Source organism: Phyllobates terribilis, unplaced genomic scaffold (assembly GCF_046119375.1).
Source record: "Phyllobates terribilis strain yellow unplaced genomic scaffold, ASM4611937v1 Scaffold_5__5_contigs__length_657084704, whole genome shotgun sequence".
Lineage (NCBI taxonomy): Eukaryota > Metazoa > Chordata > Amphibia > Anura > Dendrobatidae > Phyllobates > Phyllobates terribilis.
Window position 1 is genome coordinate 79,709,112 of NW_027362765.1, and position 18,929 is coordinate 79,728,040.

An 18,929-nucleotide genomic window follows, 5' to 3' on the forward strand; every position below is an offset into this window, starting at 1 on the left:
TTGTTACAGGAGAAAGTTTCTGCACAGCATTTTATCACTGGAGTGGACAGTTATTCAACTGCATATGGCTATATTTACGGCTAAACTGCCGTCACCGTAGGTTTTTTTGGTATCTTCGGTACAGTTGAGGACAGACTGCTCCTCTGAGTTTTCTGCAGACACCACGGGAAGGGCGAGGGAAATTTGGTTGGGGAAATAGAGGAAATATTTGTAAGATTGTAAACTTCAGTGCTGTACCGCAGGCTAGCCTTTATGTTACACGAATACAATTAATCCAATTCTCCGGCTGTAAAACGGTAATAGGCGGCCGGTTTAGACCGGGACGCCAGCAGGCAAATCTATACAAAAATAGTAAATGCAGATTGCTAAGCTGCCATGCTGTATAGCACAGAGGTTCCAGCCGTTGGCTAATGTCTGCATAATGTTTAAATGTTTTCTATTGTCTGGGTAAAATATTCACTTAAGTAAATAAAATAGTTCTTTTGGGAGCGAACTGTGTAAGGGTATGTGCACACGATGCAGAAATGAAGCAGAAAATTTCTGCATCATTTATGCATCTCCCTGGCAGAAAAAACGCATGCAGATTGTGCATGCGTTTTTCCTGCAGAATACATGCGGATCCACATGCGGATTCACATGTGTTTCTGACGCGCCCCTGGGCCTGCTGTGTCGTGCGGCATCGCGCGCACGGGGGCTTACCCGGAGCCGGATCAGATGGGGGTAGTAGTCTCGTGGCGGTGACCCGGTCCGTGCCCAGGGAGTCAAACTGAGCGGCAGTCTTAGCAGTAGATGTTAGAATGTTCGACTACGCCACCCGTTGAATGCGGCTATGAAGCCGCCGCTGCAGGGCAGACCGCTGAGGCCGGTGGTACGCATGTGCAGCGTGGATGGTATAACCCCCAACGGGAGGGGTATGGCCTCAGGGCAGCAGATGTGGATGATAGTGGTAGTGATGGTGCAGCAAGGAAGCTCAGAGACGTGTGGTGCAGTTTCAAGGCTTTTACTCACAGGTGTTGCTCCGGTCACTTCGGCCAGCAGTGACCACCCGAGCCGTGCTGCGTCCACCAGGTGCGGGACTCGGCCAACTCCCAGGCAGTTCCAGAGCGTGGTCCCAAGCTCCCCTCTATTCCTTCCTACGGGCCGTCCTCACCAGGGACCCCCCTTTGTCCGGCTCCCTCGGGTCTTTTGGTGGCGAAACCTTTCCCGGCTTCCCTGACCCTATGCGTGGTTTGCCTTCCTGGTGGATATGGTGAGGGGTCGCGCCAAAACTTGTCCACGACCTCCGGTTCCTGGCTAAGGATGTTTAGCCTCTACCAGTTTGGGATCCGGTACCCTCTGCTGCCAACCCTTCACCCGTCTTAGTTCACTTGTGGGATCTCAGGTTTCCCTCTGCTTGTGTCTCTGGGCCTTTCACTGGGTTTTTCCTCTTCTTCCTCTTTCTCTGCGCTTCAGGCCTGGCCCTGGAGCTGGGCCCAGCCGGAGCCACAGCTCCCTGTCAGCCCTCTCTGGCTGAGCTCCTCTCTGCACAGGCTCTCCTCTGAACAGGACCCTGTCTAAAGATGGTGCCCACCTCTTATACTCCCTCTGACACCCGAGCCCAGGTGACTAGCACCCAATGGGCTCCTTCCTATGCCCAGAGTCCCTCCCCTGACTGCTCCTACACTACTGGGATGTTCCTCCCCCCCTCCCACTCCAGCCAGGGACAGACGCTGTCGTACCTGCACATCTATCTGGTGGGAGTACCGTTGTTCTGTCCCCCGGAAATGGGATGAGTGTAGTGCATGCAACTAACTGAGCTTGGTCCCACACTCCATCCTTACCCGGGAGTGGAATACCACACCTCTGGTTTGAGGTGCAATACCCCTGTAGCAGCCGAGTCCTCGGGGTGCTACATTCCCCCCTGGTAAACCACAGCACGTCCTCGGGCTGTAAAAGAATAAAACAAAATATACAAAATTTTTAAAGTATACACCAACATATAAAACATTAACTACAAACTCATCCCTTTATGGGAGGTACTTTTCTCTTTTAACCTTACGGGTATAAAACATTACGAAAACATTATCAGAAAAATATCATTAACTCTCTTAGCATCATAAACTTTTGATATAAAACTTTTCCATATAAAGCATTCTTGTTCCTCCGGCCACGGTGCAACTTATGACCGGGTAAAGTGCAACAGTCACTAGAGAAAAACAGTTCTTTATAAAACCAGAAGGGGGCGCTTTAGGAAGCGCAACTATTTACAGGATATGGCCGCTCTCAGTCCTCGGCCAGTGGGGAATAGGGAAATGGCTGCTCACAGTCCTCAGCCTGGTAAGGGATAGGGGCACACAGGAAACAGTTCTTTTAAACAGTTCCACACTAGTCCCAACGGGGACCACACTTCTCTTAGCAACAACTTAGGTACCCCTACGGGTAACTATATACAGTTCCTGGCTTAATCTACTTCCCTTCAGTAGCGGTATCCTCTCCTTGGCTCCTCCTGAGGGTAGTCTTCAGACCCGTCCGGGTCCTCTTGATCTTCCTCCCACTGTAACTCCTCCTCAGTCAACCGGTGCACGTGAAGGGCGTATGGTCCTTTGGCACACTGATGCCGGGTGAAGGTGACCTCATCACCCGGGTAGAGGTCACGTCCTCGGTGTCCCTCCGGCAGGTGGCTCTCAACATCCCTGCGGGTAACAAAGACATCGCCGGGGGTTCTGTGATCCCGGATAAAGCCCCAGCCGTGCTCCATTTGAAACTTTATTACAGTCCCGGTGGCGCGGGGACCGTGGGCCGCACGGCGGTTTCGTCGGGTCCAGCTTTTCTGCTCCGCGCTTTGGACCTGCAGCCGCTCCTCACGGACCCGCCTCTCTTGCCGTTCCCTCTGAAAGACTTCCAGTTGTTGTCGGCAACACTCCTCACGTTGGGCTGCGGCCGCCCGGGTCTCTTGAGTGAACCCCATGAGGTCTTCGCCGGTGGGGTCCCACGCAAATTGGGCCTCTTCCAATGGGAGCGAGACAATGTTGGCGGGCGCCGGAGCCGGGATCAGAGGCTCACACTGGGGCCACTCCTTCCGGAGTCGGGGGTTGACGTACTCCGGTGGCCACACGAAGGACTGCCCATCCGGGCAAGTGTGCTGTGCGAATAGGTCTTCACCCAGGGGCAGCACTGTGGAGGTTGAGGGAGCGGTGGGGGCAGCGGCGCCCGGATTCACCAGGCCTTGCGACCAGGCCGGTGGCACTCTGAAGGTGAAGGGTACTGTGGAGACGGCGGCGCCGTGGGGTACTCGGCCTTGCGACCAGGACGGTGACGCTGTGGAGGTAGAGGGCGCTGTGGAGACTGCGGCGCCCGGGGGTACTCGGCCCTGCGACCAGGCCGGGGGCCCTTCCTCTTTTGCCGCGCTCAGGGTCAAGGGGCGTGGCGTAACAGAGGGCACGACCGCGGCTCCTGCCACTTGAGGCCTAGTTGGAAGCAGCGGCGGTGCGGCAACGGGCGCGGTAAGTGGAACTTCGGGCTCTGCGACGGGGAGCTGGGGCAGGCTTGCGGCTACGGGGCACGGGGTGATGACGTCCCCATTACCTGCTTCCATCTCTGCGGCTCCCTCCGCGGCGTCGTCTCCGGCCTCCGTTCCTCCTGCACCATCCTCAGGGGCCGACACGCTCCACGTTGCGGGTGGCATCCTCTGCTGGCGGGTTCCAGCCTGCTGGATCATCTCTCTCCTCCACTCGGCCAGCGCTTCTTGCTGTACCCGGGCCATCTTCCGGGCCAAGGCCTCCAGCGCGGTCTGTGCACGCTCCCGATTTCTGGGGAGCTGTGCCGGGATCTCCACCAGGCCTTCTGGGGTGGCAGCCTGTAACATGTTCCGGACCACAGGGTCGGTGCTGATCGACTCTCCCTCCATCTCCGGGTGCGATCTGTCCAGACTCCTCCAGGCCGCACCCATCTTCTCTGTTTTGTTCTGTATCCGCCCCCATTGAGGGTGGTCCCGGGGCAACTTAGTGATTGTCAGTTCCAGGGGCAGCCCTCTCACGCTGATGGACATTTCTATCTTTGCAGTCTCTGCTGGTGGGGGCGGTTTCCGCTTTTGGCGCCATTCCTGGACCTGGCCCACGATGGGAGGCGGCCTCTTGCCACCCTCTGGCACGCCCATAATGGAGTCCGCTCTGCCAGGGCGGGAAATCGTCTCAGATGGCGGGAATCGTCTCCTTATGGCGGGAAACTCCGTGGATGGCGGGAAAAGGCTGCAGATGGCGGGCAAACGGCGGGAAACGATCCGAGATGGCGTCCGATGGCGGGGACCCTCCGGAATTGGCGGGAGACTCCTTTTTAGGTAAATGTGAACTTTTCTTCAGGCACGCAGTACCCGTCGGTTGCGGGCACGAAATCCTGCCGACTACGCCAAAGTTGACGCGCCCCTGGGCCTGCTGTGTCGTGCGGCATCGCGCGCACGGGGGCTTACCCGGAGCCGGATCAGATGGGGGTAGTAGTCTCGTGGCGGTGACCCGGTCCGTGCCCAGGGAGTCAAACTGAGCGGCAGTCTTAGCAGTAGATGTTAGAATGTTCGACTACGCCACCCGTTGAATGCGGCTATGAAGCCGCCGCTGCAGGGCAGACCGCTGAGGCCGGTGGTACGGATGTGCAGCGTGGATGGTATAACCCCCAACGGGAGGGGTATGGCCTCAGGGCAGCAGATGTGGATGATAGTGGTAGTGATGGTGCAGCAAGGAAGCTCAGAGACGTGTGGTGCAGTTTCAAGGCTTTTACTCACAGGTGTTGCTCCGGTCACTTCGGCCAGCAGTGACCACCCGAGCCGTGCTGCGTCCACCAGGTGCGGGACTCGGCCAACTCCCAGGCAGTTCCAGAGCATGGTCCCAAGCTCCCCTCTATTCCTTCCTACGGGCCGTCCTCACCAGGGACCCCCCTTTGTCCGGCTCCCTCGGGTCTTTTGGTGGCGAAACCTTTCCCGGCTTCCCTGACCCTATGCGTGGTTTGCCTTCCTGGTGGATATGGTGAGGGGTCGCGCCAAAACTTGTCCACGACCTCCGGTTCCTGGCTAAGGATGTTTAGCCTCTACCAGTTTGGGATCCGGTACCCTCTGCTGCCAACCCTTCACCCGTCTTAGTTCACTTGTGGGATCTCAGGGTTCCCTCTGCTTGTGTCTCTGGGCCTTTCACTGGGTTTTTCCTCTTCTTCCTCTTTCTCTGCGCTTCAGGCCTGGCCCTGGAGCTGGGCCCAGCCGGAGCCACAGCTCCCTGTCAGCCCTCTCTGGCTGAGCTCCTCTCTGCACAGGCTCTCCTCTGAACAGGACCCTGTCTAAAGATGGTGCCCACCTCTTATACTCCCTCTGACACCCGAGCCCAGGTGACTAGCACCCAATGGGCTCCTTCCTATGCCCAGAGTCCCTCCCCTGACTGCTCCTACACTACTGGGATGTTCCTCCCCCCCTCCCACTCCAGCCAGGGACAGACGCTGTCGTACCTGCACATCTATCTGGTGGGAGTACCGTTGTTCTGTCCCCCGGAAATGGGATGAGTGTAGTGCATGCAACTAACTGAGCTTGGTCCCACACTCCATCCTTACCCGGGAGTGGAATACCACACCTCTGGTTTGAGGTGCAATACCCCTGTAGCAGCCGAGTCCTCGGGGTGCTACATTTCCGCATGCAGATTGACAAGCGCTTTCCAGGCGATTTTAGCATCACTTGGAAAGTGCTTGACAACTAGGTCACACTATATAAATCCATGCAAACAGCATGGATTTATATAGTGTGACCCGAGAGAGTGTATATACTTACCTCCGATGGCCCGCGCTGTCCTGCTTCCGTTCTCCCGGCTGCCGGCAACTTTGAATTGAAAGACCTGCCGACGTCAGCGTCACGTGACCCGTCACATGACTCTGACGTCAGCGCAGGTCCTTCAACTCACTGCAAGTGCCGGGAACCAAGCAGGAGCGCTGCGCGGGCCAACAGATGGTAAGTATATATATATTTTTTATTTTATTCTTGTTTTACAGCTTTTTTAATGGTACCTGGGTGTGGAGGAGACTCTCCTCTTTTCCACACTCGGGTACCATCCGCACATTAGAACGTGCCAATAGCGCAAGTACAGATGCAGTCTTGCGGAATTGGCGCGTTCTAATGCAAGTCAATGGCGGCGAAAACGCCGCGTTTATGCAAAATTAATTGACATGCTGCGGATTTTTGAGCGCAGCGTTTATGCTGCGGAAAAATCCGCATCATGGGCACAGCACATGCGGATTTCAATTGGGGAACATTGCTGCCCTTCTACCATGCGTTTTTAATGCGTTTCCGCGGCGTTTACGCAACTGCAAAAACGCCGCGGAAACGCATTAAATACGCATCGTGTGAACTCAGCCTAAGAGTTGGTTTTCTCGCCTGTGGCTCTGCCGTGTCCTGAAGAACACTCCCGGAACACGACTTACAAATGCATGACATGATCATAATATATTATTTATTATATGATCTTCTGTGGGGGCTGATCAGTCTTCCACTTTCGTACATGGTGATTCGGGAAGGGAGTGAATGCCGCTGTTGATCTGGGGTGGATGATGAGGTGGGAAAAGGGAGAATGCTGCTGTGAGTCTGAGAGGGGTGGGGATGGGGAGAATGCTGTGGGGATTCGGGAAGGGTGATAATTCTGCTGTGAGATGATAGGGGATGGGAAGGTGGAGAATGATGTTTGAAAGGGGGAGAATACAGCAGTGATTTAGGAAGATAATCGGAAGACAGAGAATTCTGGAGTGATTTGTTGGGGTAGGAAGATATAGATTGCTGCACTGATTTGAGAGGGGAAGGAAGGTGTAGAATGCTGCAGTAATTTGAGAGGGGAAGGAAGGTGTAGAATGCTGCAGTGAATTGTGGGGGGTAGGAAGGTGTAGAATGCTGAAGTGAATTGTGGGGGGTAGGAATGTGTAGAATGCTGAAGTGAATTGTGGGGGGTAGGAAGGTGTAGAATGCTGAAGTGAATTGTGGGGGGTAGGAATGTGTAGAATGCTGAAGTGAATTGTGGGGGGTAGGAAGGTGTAGAGTGCTGCAGTAATTTGAGAGGGGAAGGAAGGTGTAGAATGCTGCAGTAATTTGAGAGGGGAAGGAAGGTGTAGAATGCTGCAGTGAATTGTGGGGGGTAGGAAGGTGTAGAATGCTGAAGTGAATTGTGGGGGGTAGGAATGTGTAGAATGCTGAAGTGAATTGTGGGGGGTAGGAAGGTGTAGAGTGCTGCATTGATTTGTGCGGGGTAGGGAGGTATAGAATGCTGCAGTGATTTGAGGAAGGGCGTGAAATGAGAAAATGCTGCAGTGATTTGGAGGAAGATGAGAAGGGGGAGAATGCTGCTGTGAGTCAGAGAGGAGTAGAAAGGGGGAGGAGGATGCAGTAATTTGTGGAGGGCTAGGAAGGTGGAGAATGCTGTAGTGATACGGGAAGGGTTGTGAAGGGGGAAAATGCTGCTGAGTCAGAGAGGGGCTAGACTGGGAAAATATTGTTATGGGAAGAGAGAGAATCCTGAGTTAAGTCAGAGAGAGGTGGGAAAAGGGAGAATGCTGTAGTGAGTTGTGGAGGGATGGGGAGTGGGAGAATGCTGCACTGAATCAGAGAGGGCTGGAATGTGGGAGGAAAATGAAGCCAGTTATGGCAATAAATATGGAATGAGGAAAAGAAAAAAAATATGCCCATTATTGGTGTGTAATATAAGGGGGAAAGGGGAATGAATGATGTTAGTTGAGGCATAATGGGACCGACCTAAATGACCACACAATTTTGGATTCAGCCTTGTGATGACCTAAATGAGACAATTATGTTATTTTACTCTATATGTGGGTATAAAATATCAGACGACGTGCAATTTCAAAGTTTTTTTCCTTGGTAACCCTTTGGGCCCAAAGTAAGACAGCCACACATGTCAATCAAAAGTATCAGAGATGGCTTACAAAGCATCATACTTTTTTTTTAAATTATGGACACTGTTTAATGTCTAATTAGGATCTACAATGTAGAAGATTTGGTGTCAGTAAAGCCCTTGTGATACGTTCATTCAGTAAGAATTATGGACAGTTTTGCAAATAGTGGAAGTGCGTCCTGCGGGTGCGGAGGTGATTGTGCGCTCGCTGTCCTGAAGAGAACCGTGGGTGCAAAGCTAAGAGTCACAAAGAAGTATGAGGAAAGACTTCTCTGAGGACACCATTGTTATACGTGGCACATGTTAGGTGGGAGGCCCTGCCCTTGTCCTTCTTACCCCGAGACAATGTTTTTCTAAATATGTCTGGTATATACAACGTTAATGAAAGTGGCCACACTTTGTAAGTGTGACACCCCAGGGGTCTGGTTGTCACAGTGATAGAGATATTACGTCTGAGAGCAGGTGGGAGGTCCTTTGGTCAGGGATCCTGTGCATGCCACACCTCCTGCCCAGCCTTGGGAGGGGAAGAACTTCCCCTGTATAAACCCGTGGCTGAGGCAGGGTTAGTGAGTCCAGGAAGAGTAGAGACAAGAGCAGCATAGGAAGCAGCAGAGTCACAAGGAGTCAGGGGCTGGCAGCTAAAGAGCTCGCCCTGACTAAGAAGATTCTTTACCGGACCCGGAGTCCGAGGCTGTGGGGACTAACTTCTACCCAGCAGCAGAATCCGTCAGGCAGGGGATTTCAGGTCCCCTGGCCCAGAAGCCCGAAGGCCCGGTCACACGCGTGGGACCAGCACCGCCATCGTGGAGCGGAAGCCATTAGAAGGCCCCGAGTCACCGGCCATACGGGTGAGCACCACACGGTACACTCAGGGACGTGGGCTACTTACATCAGCTTCTAGCAAGGTAGCCAGAAGAGTACAGTCAGCTTGGGAGGCCTACAACTACGCCTGGCCAGGGGAGATCCCATCTGCTCAAGGACTGACCAGGCCCCGTTCGCTAGCAAGTACTCCGGGAGGGTCTATCGTTGTTACCAGTAAAGACCCTGAACGCTACCATACCGTCTCTGAGTGGTTCCTGCTACCCCCATCATCCACGTCGGCTGCCCTGAGGCCATACCCCTCCCGTTGGGGGTTATACTATCACGCTGCACCATCCTTCCACTGGCCTCAGCGGTCTGCCCTGCAGCAGCAGCCCCCTGGCTGCATTCAACGGGTGGCGTAGTCATCAACCATTTTCTACCGCTAACAGACTGCCGTCCAGTTTGACTCCCTGGGCATGGACCGGGTCACCGCCACGAGACTACAACCCTAAACAGATCCGGCTCCGGGTAAGCTCCCGCGTGCGCAACGCAGCGCGACACAGGCCCAGGGGCGCGTCAACTTTGGCGTAGTCGGCAGGATCACGTGCCCGCAACCACCGGGTACTGCGTGCCTGAAAAGCAAAGACTGTTCAAACTTACCAGTGGTGAAGATTCCCGCCATCGGTGAAGATTCCCGCCATCCGGCGCCATCTTCAGCCTTCTTCCCGCCATCGGTGAAGTTTCCCGCCATCCGGCGCCATCTTCAGCCTTCTTCCCGCCATCCGTGGAGTTTTCCCGCCATTGGACGCCATCTTGAGGACGCCGCGCGGGAAGAAGAGGGGCGTGGACTCCGAAAGCGCGCGAGAACTGAAGCCCCGCCTCACGTCCGGACGTTGCGTAAGGTCCTGGAAGGAGCCCAGCAGACGCCGACGTCACAGGAGCGCGACGGAAGGTCCTCAACCCTGACGATCCACTGCGGAGCCGCGGCCTACGGAACAGGATCATCGCAAGGTAGGCCACGGTCCACTAGGGGGGAGGAAGATGTCGGATACGGAGGAGAGCTCCACTGCCTCAACCCCCGCCAGCGCTACCGCTGTTGCAGTTATGCCCTTCACCATGCCCTATATCCCGGGAGCAGCTTGGCTACCCCAGTACTCAGGGGAGTCACATACCCTGCATGACTTTAGAGAAAAGCTGGATAGCCTCTTCCAGGTGTACCCCCTCACAGAAGAGCAAAAAGTGAGCATCCTGGTGGCCCAACTAACTGGGGCAGCCAAAAGGGAAGTAAAATCCTGGCCACCTGGGAGGAAGACTGTCGCAGGGATACTAACCCGGCTGAAGGACACTTTTGATACCCGCACCTCAGCCGAGATTAAACTTAGATTCTACGGGTGCAAGCAGCGAGCGCATGAGAGTATAAGGGACTATGCACTCAACCTACAAGAGGCCCTGAGGGCCATTAAGCAGACCGACCCTAATGGAGTGGGAAACGAGGACAGGCTGTTGACCGAACAATTTATAGAGGGTTTATATTGCAATGCCCACCGCACCCAGTTGCGGGCAATGGCCTTACAGGACCCTCATCTAGAATTTGCACAGTTCAAGGACAGAGCCATCCGGGTGCTCCGAGAACCGGCACCAGGTGGCGTTGTGACCCACAGACGCCCCACTACCACTTACTACCAGGAGGCGGCGCCCTTGTCAGCAGGGCCTGTGGGAGCTGATGCGCAGGCTTTGGACAATGACCCGGCTCCAGACCTACACCATCAGGTCCAAGAGCTAGCTAAAAGCGTTGCTGCGCTAACCCGAACTGTGCAGTCTTTACAGGTTTCCACTCCAGGGAAGATCCAGCTGGCATCCGGACCGGAGGACATCCCGTGGCGTCGACCAAGGAGGACCCCACCGGCCAGAGGAAGACCCAGTGACCGATACAGCGAGGACGGACGACCCATCTGCCGCCGCTGCAATCAACCCGGACATATGGAAAGGTACTGTTCTTTAAACGGGCACAACCTGGGGTAGAGGGCCAACCCCCAGGAAAAAGATCACCAGGCCCATCGAACTGGCGCGACAGATATGTGGGAGGACGTCCAGTCTTGCCTGTGGTACTGGATGGCATTCCCATGAGTGCCCTACTGGACACCGGGTCACAGGTCACCACTATCCCGTACGTGCTCTTCAAGCAGTACTGGAATGACTCGGATATTACCCGGTACCCTGACGACGACTTGAGTATCATCGCCAGCAATGGTCAGCCCGTGCCACAGATCGGATTTAAAGAGGTGACCATCAAAATTGGTAGAGTCGAACTGGCCGCACAGGGACTGATCATTGTAGATATTGACAAACATGAGAGTCACCCAAAAATAACTCTAGGAACTAATGTAATTGAAAATTGTCTTGCAGAGGTGATTTTCCTTTTACAGCAGGTTGCCAAGAATGCCAGCTCCGGCGAGCAGCGGGTGCTCCAGAAAGAGATCCGGGCACTGATGCAACGGCAACAAGTGGAACTCTCCGGCGGTGAGATTGGTAGCGTAAGAATGTGTGACCCTTTTCCTATTGCCATGCCCCCAAAAAGTGAAATGATGATTTGGTGCCGGGCAGCTATTGGTCTGAGAGGTAGAGATTACCAGGCAATGGTAGAACCAGTTTACTCAGACAGTAGGCCCACCATTTTGACAGCACGGGGGGTGGTCAATGTACGCCATGGGAGGGTGCCCGTTCGCATAATAAATATCGGGGAGAGGGAAGTGTACCTGCCCCGGTATGCCACGCTAGCCAAATTATATACCACTAATCAAAATTCTATACAATCTGTAGAACCCTTGCCTCCATCTCACCCGGAGGAAGGTAACGGCTCTAAGAAAGACATGGAGGACTGGTGTCAGCAACTACATCTGGGTACTGACTCCACTCCCTCACACCAGAAACAAGGAGTCTATCGGGTGGTTCAAGAGTATGAGAGAGTGTTTAGTAAACACCCGTTAGACTTCGGGCGAGTCAAGGGGGTAGAACACCGCATCCCCACGGGAGATCATCCTCCCATAAAAGAGAGGTATCGACCCGTACCCCCTGCACATTACCAACACGCCAAGGGGATGCTTAGAGACATGAAGGAGGCTGGGGTAATCCGGGATAGCTGTAGCCCCTGGGCAGCCCCACTAGTTTTAGTCAAAAAGAAAGACAACACCATGAGGATGTGTGTAGATTACCGGAAAATCAACCGTATCACACACAAGGATGCGTACCCCTTACCAAGGATAGAGGAGTCATTGGCTGCTTTAAGATCTGCTAACTTCTTCTCTACCTTGGATCTCACTAGCGGGTACTGGCAGGTTCCTGTAGCAGAGGCGGACCGGGAGAAGACCGCATTCACCACCCCGATGGGACTTAGCGAGTTCACCTGCATGCCGTTCGGACTCTGCAACGCCCCAGGAACCTTCCAACGATTAATGGAGTGCTGTCTGGGCCACAGAAACTTCGAGACGGTCCTGTTGTACCTGGACGATGTCATCGTATACTCCAAAACTTATGAGGACCACCTGAAACACCTGGCGGAGGTGTTCGAAGCTCTGGCGAGTTACGGCCTAAAGGTGAAACCCTCCAAGTGTCACCTCCTGAAACCAAAGGTGCAATACCTGGGACACGTGGTGAGCGCTGACGGAGTGGCTCCCGACCCCGATAAGATCACCGCAATCAAAGGATGGCCAAGCCCTTCCAGCGTAAAAGAAGTGCGGCAGTTCCTAGGGTTGGTAGGCTACTACCGAAGGTTTATTCCCGGTTTCACCAAAAAGGCGGCGCCTATGCAGGACCTCCTGATAGGCCAGTCCCGGAAGGCCAAGAACCAGAAGCCGCCCTTCAAATGGGAAGAGCTAGAGGAAGAGTCCTTCCGCCAGCTGAAGATGGCCCTCACGGGGGATGAAATCTTGGCGTATCCGGACTATAGCCAGCCCTTCATCCTCTACACCGACGCCAGTAACGTCGGGCTAGGAGCCGTACTGTCCCAGATTCAGCAGGGGAAAGAGCGAGTAATCGCCTATGCCAGCCGAAAACTGCGACCCACCGAAAGGAATCCCGAGAATTATAGCTCATTTAAGCTAGAGTTCCTGGCCGTGGTATGGGCAGTCACCGAGCGCTTTAAGCATTACCTCGCTTCTTCCCGGTTCACCGTATACACGGATAACAACCCGCTGACACACCTGGACACGGCAAGACTCGGTGCCCTGGAGCAGAGGTGGATGGCCCGTCTGTCCAACTACGAGTTCACAATTAAATACCGGGCAGGGCGCTCCAATACCAACGCGGACGCCCTGTCCAGGATGCCCAACCTGCCGGACGGAGGAGAAGATCCGGAGGGATTGGAAGAAGTTGAACTCCCTGCGTTCCACCGTCATGGGACTATCCAGTATTCCCACCGGGTAAGGAGTAAGCAGGCTGCTACGTTGAACCCCTTACCTCACTACAACTGGGCGGAAACGCAAGACAGCGACCCTGCCGTCCGACTGGTGAAGGAGATGCTGACTCGCCCGGAGGCTAGCCTGGAATCAGACGCTCCAGAGGAAGCCAAACAACTATGGGCAGAGAAGAGTCGACTGTTCCTTTACAAGGGGAAGTTGTGCCGCAGAATGGTTAACTCCAGGACGCATGAACTACTCTGGCAAGTAGTGGTGCCACGAAGAGACGCAGCCATGGTGATGGAGGCATACCACGACGGAGCTGGACACTTCGGGTGGAAAAAGCTGGAGTTCCTGCTGCGCGAGCGGTTCCACTGGGTAGGCATGAGGGGAACCATCGAGAAGTGGTGCAGAGACTGTGGCCCGTGCAATCTGAGAAGGAAGGACCGGGCCAGCCAGAAGACTCCCCTGCAGTCCATCGTCACCCGGCAACCGTTGGAACTGGTAGCCTTGGATCATGTAAAACTGACCCCCAGCAGAAGTGGCTACGTCTACGCGTTAACCATCGTGGATCATTACTCCCGGTTTCTGGTTGTCGTCCCCGTCAAGGACTTAACGGCTCGAACAGCAGCTAGAGCCTTCCAGCAGCACTTTTGCCGTCCACACGGGTACCCGGACCAAGTGCTGACGGACCAGGGACCTGCCTTTGAAGCGGAGGTCTTTCAGGAATTCTGCAATCTGTATGGCTGCCGGAAGATAAGGACGACACCCTACCATCTGCAAACTAATGGACTTTGTGAGAAAATGAACCAGGTGGTAATGGATCTTCTAAAAACGTTGCCCCTGGAAGAACGCAGTCTGTGGCCTGAGAAGTTGCCCGATCTGGTGGACCTATACAACCACATCCCGGTAGGTTCCACCAACTGTACCCCGGCTTACCTAATGAGGGCAAGACCTGGTAAGTTACCTGTTGACCTGGAAATGGGAGTCCTGACGCCCGAGGACACTTCACCAGAAACAGACTGGGACACAGAGAGGCAGCAGCAGTACCGGAAAGTACAGGAGAGCGTGGAGCGAAGTCTCTGTCAGGCTAGGGAAAGACAAGAGAAGACTTACAACCAGTATGCTCCCGCTGTTCCCCTGGTACCCGGAGAGCAGGTCTTGAAGAGGAAGAGACGGCTCCACAAGTTGGACGACCAGTGGGAGAAGGACCCGTACACCGTACTGCCCTCAAGCCACGAGAACCCGAAGGTCTGTACCATCAGTAAAGACGGAGGGGAAACCACAGCCATTGTATCCCGGGACCACCTGAAGAAGTGCCCCGAACAACTGAGGAACCCTGAGGAGGAACAGGAAGACCATCGACCCGTGGAAGAAAGGGAAGATATGGTTAGTACCGTGCTCGGGGACTTCCCTCGGTCTTGGACTCAAGTCAATGGTGCAGTTGTGGTACCCGTACTCACCTTCCTCCAACCATCATCCCAAGAACCTACGGAGCAACGGGTAGAGCTGAAAGAGCAGCCGGTCCAGGAGGCAGAAGACTCCACCCAAGCGGAACAGGAGAATCCACCCTCTGCTTATAGTGAGCCTGCCGTACCCCTAGTGAGACAAAGAGCCGGTAGACAGCTGCCCAGTTTACCCTTGACAGCTCCTACACCCTGTAGTTCAGGGCCAGACAGTCAGCTCCGTAGGTCCACTAGGGCCACTAGAGGCCAGTTACCCGCACGTTGGAGGATCTAAATGTTTAAGTTGTTTTACAATGTTTACCTGTTTATTGTTGCTTGTGTATAATTTTGTGTTTCTAGTTATTTTTAGGAAACCTTGGTGGATTTACCGGGAATCCTTTGTATATAGTTGGAGCGTAACCCAGGATGGACTAGAGACTGTTAAGGACTCGGGGTAGGACAGACCCCTACCTGGTTACGTCTCCCTGTGTTGGTGAAATGGACACCTTTGCTTTTCTTCAAAGACTGCACCCGGTTGCGGACATCCGTGACCATCTTATTGTGTTTCCTTATTGTATTTTATTGTTCTTTGATATACCTTGTTATATTTTTCTAAAAAGTGTTTAGTCCCGGAGTACTAAATTTCACTAGGGGGGAGTGTGACACCCCAGGGGTCTGGTTGTCACAGTGATAGAGATATTACGTCTCAGAGCAGGTGGGAGGTCCTTTGGTCAGGGATCCTGTGCATGCCACACCTCCTGCCCAGCCTTGGGAGGGGAAGAACTTCCCCTGTATAAACCCGGGGCTGAGGCAGGGTTAGTGAGTCCAGGAAGAGTAGAGACAAGAGCAGCATAGGAAGCAGCAGAGTCACAAGGAGTCAGGGGCTGGCAGCTAAAGAGCTCGCCCTGACTAAGAAGATTCTTTACCGGACCCGGAGTCCGAGGCTGTGGGGACTAACTTCTACCCAGCAGCAGAATCCGTCAGGCAGGGGATTTCAGGTCCCCTGGCCCAGAAGCCCGAAGGCCCGGTCACACGCGTGGGACCAGCACCGCCATCGTGGAGCGGAAGCCATTAGAAGGCCCCGAGTCACCGGCCATACGGGTGAGCACCACACGGTACACTCAGGGACGTGGGCTACTTACATCAGCTTCTAGCAAGGTAGCCAGAAGAGTACAGTCAGCTTGGGAGGCCTACAACTACGCCTGGCCAGGGGAGATCCCATCTGCTCAAGGACTGACCAGGCCCCGTTCGCTAGCAAGTACTCCGGGAGGGTCTATCGTTGTTACCAGTAAAGACCCTGAACGCTACCATACCGTCTCTGAGTGGTTCCTGCTACCCCCATCATCCACGTCGGCTGCCCTGAGGCCATACCCCTCCCGTTGGGGGTTATACTATCACGCTGCACCATCCTTCCACCGGCCTCAGCGGTCTGCCCTGCAGCAGCAGCCCCCTGGCTGCATTCAACGGGTGGCGTAGTCATCAACCATTTTCTACCGCTAACAGACTGCCGTCCAGTTTGACTCCCTGGGCACGGACCGGGTCACCGCCACGAGACTACAACCCTAAACAGATCCGGCTCCGGGTAAGCTCCCGCGTGCGCAACGCAGCGCGACACAGGCCCAGGGGCGCGTCATAAGCAGCACGGAATTTTGATTTATATGTCCTGACTCAAGAGTAATGAGGGCTGTTTTTTTGGGGATTATTATACAGGTTTTAGCCTACAAAAATAACAAAGTCCCAACCAGACAGCATGCAGCAGAAAAAACTGAGTCAATCAAGGATCACTGCTGGATATTGCTGCTTTACTGGGCTGAGCTACCATTCAGGATACTGGGTGGTTGAGTAACAGCCACTCATCAGAGCGAACGGCTACTGTACTCGTGACTATAATGTTTTATTAAAGAGCTCTGAGATGTTTGCTAAAAACTAAGAAATATTTTAAAAAAATTGTTTCAGGAGGTCAACCTTGTGCTCCCTCCCCCACCTTACTGTCCTGTGTGCGGCTGTGAGAAAACTGACTGCAGCAGGAGCCTCCCCCCTATGCTTTACCTGCAGTAAAGCCTGGCTTCAGCTATCCACCAGTTGATATGGAATTAACCCCTTGTTTCTCTTCAGGAAATTAGACTGACTGCACACAGTTCAAGGCCCTAACCTTGGCATACAAAGCCATCCACAACATGTCTCCTCCATACAACTGTGACCTAGTCTCCTGGTACTTACCTACACGCAACCTCCGATCTTCACAAGATCTCCTACTCTACTCCCATCTTATCTCCTCTTCCCATAATCACATCCAAGATTTCTCCCGTGCATCCCCCCTACTCTGGAACTCTCTACCCCAACACATCAGACTCTCGCCTACTGTGGAAACCTTCAAAAGGAACCTGAAGACCCACCTCTTCTGACAAGCCTACAACCTGCAGTAACCACCACTCCACCATACTGCTGTATGACCAGCTCTACCTTCACCTACTGTATCCTCACCCATTCCTTGTAGATTGTGAGCCCTCCCGGGTAGGGTCCTCTCTTCCTCCTGTACCAGTCGGTGACTCGTTTTTGTTCAAACTATTGTACTTGTTGTTTGCTATGTATACCCCTTTTTCACACGTAAAGCGCCATGGAATTAATGGCGCTATAATAATAAATAATAATAATACTGAAAATGCTAAATAAAATCACAAAAATTCCTCTTTTTGTAAAAATTTTTTAATCCAGTGCTGGGTTATCAAATATTCTGTATTAATGGACAATAATGGAAACATATCTGTAAGACTCACATGGAATGGTGCAAGACCTCCAGAAAGGCTGCCAAAATGAAAGTGATACTGAATATACACCTAATGTCCAACCAGAAAGTCTCACCTATATGGTTGCCAACTTTTGGAAGATGGCATCCAGGATAGGATGAGTCCTGTGGAGTGCGTCATTTTTGTACCTGGGCACACTCATTTTATTGGCCATGCCCATTTTCCGCCCTCACAGTTTTGATCCCCCGGTTCTCCAGAAGAAATATTTTTGGAAGCGATGATTTCTCAAAGGTGGGAGATTTGCCTGCTTTTCTGAGCGACACCTTGAATTTTTTCCAGGTGCCTGGAAACCAGAAGATGATGGGAAAGTTGGAATCTATGAGTTTCTACAAATTAGGGGATTCCACCATGCACCTTGTTTCTTTGGTCAGGTCCTGGACAGTGGTGGTCATGACCCACCCTGGAAACTGTATAGGGAATGACTTGCTGTTAATTCAGCAGATTTGTGCACAATGGGTCATCCTCCATGCAGGTCCCCAAGCGAGAAAAACTGACCTAAAATGAGAAAATTGTGTAAATTTTTAATTTCCTATCCATGTACATAGAATGAGCAGAACACAGTCACTTGACCAAGATGGGGTGAATCTACAGACTTTCCCACGACCTAATCTTCATTATAACGTCTTCCCAGGTTCTGATGTGATTTTGCTCTGTATCCAGACTCTGCATTTACCCTCCTGGGGTTAAGCAAGCATCAGATGGTGATATATGTACATTTCCTCACTCCCCGTCATGCAAATTCTGTGGATTTCATATCCTTGAGATTGTTGCATTGTCACAAGAGATGAGCGGCCCTTCCAATATTTTCTTTGGCTTGGCTTCCCAGCCACTAGCCCAGAGTTGTAGAAATTTCTCACTGCTTTCGCTAAGTGCGTGACGCTGGGCCCAGTCCCGTGTCGGATTAAGGGGCGGATTAGAGGAAAGGTACGTGTGATTTACACATCCATTCCATGTAATTGGGGTGAGACAACTGGCGGGCGTCCAACCTGAGCAATGCTCTTACCTTGCCCCTGGCATGTAGACAATTATTACAATGCTCCGAGCCAGAGCTGTGCACCTTCAATACGAGCAAAGCAACTAAACTCCCATATTCCCAGATATCTACAGGCAAAAATGAAACACATGAGCTATGCTGAAGGAGTCGATTCTAGTGGATAAACTGGGATTTGTGGATCTACAATCTCAGGGATCAATAGTAAATTAGATTTTTATTCCTTCTGGGGTAAATCAATAAATCTTGAATATTAAGAAGATGCTGAATGTAGAGGAGAATAACAGATGTTTTAGGTCCAGCACTGATTGTTATGGGCTAGGCATAGGGGGGCACCATGGCCAAGATTGGACACCATCTAGGTTCTCGAGATGGTTCACCAAACTGCTACCAAGCTCCCATTGCTTGGTAAACGCCACTTCATAGGATGGTGGCGCAACTCTTGCCTTTCATTATAATGTCAGGGCAACTATGGAGACATCAAGCCTTGAATAGGAGCTATCTACTCATATGACAGACTACCACCTCATCCATCAACATTTTACCAAGAAGAGCATGCCTTTAGATGTACAAACCTACTGTCACGGCGGCAA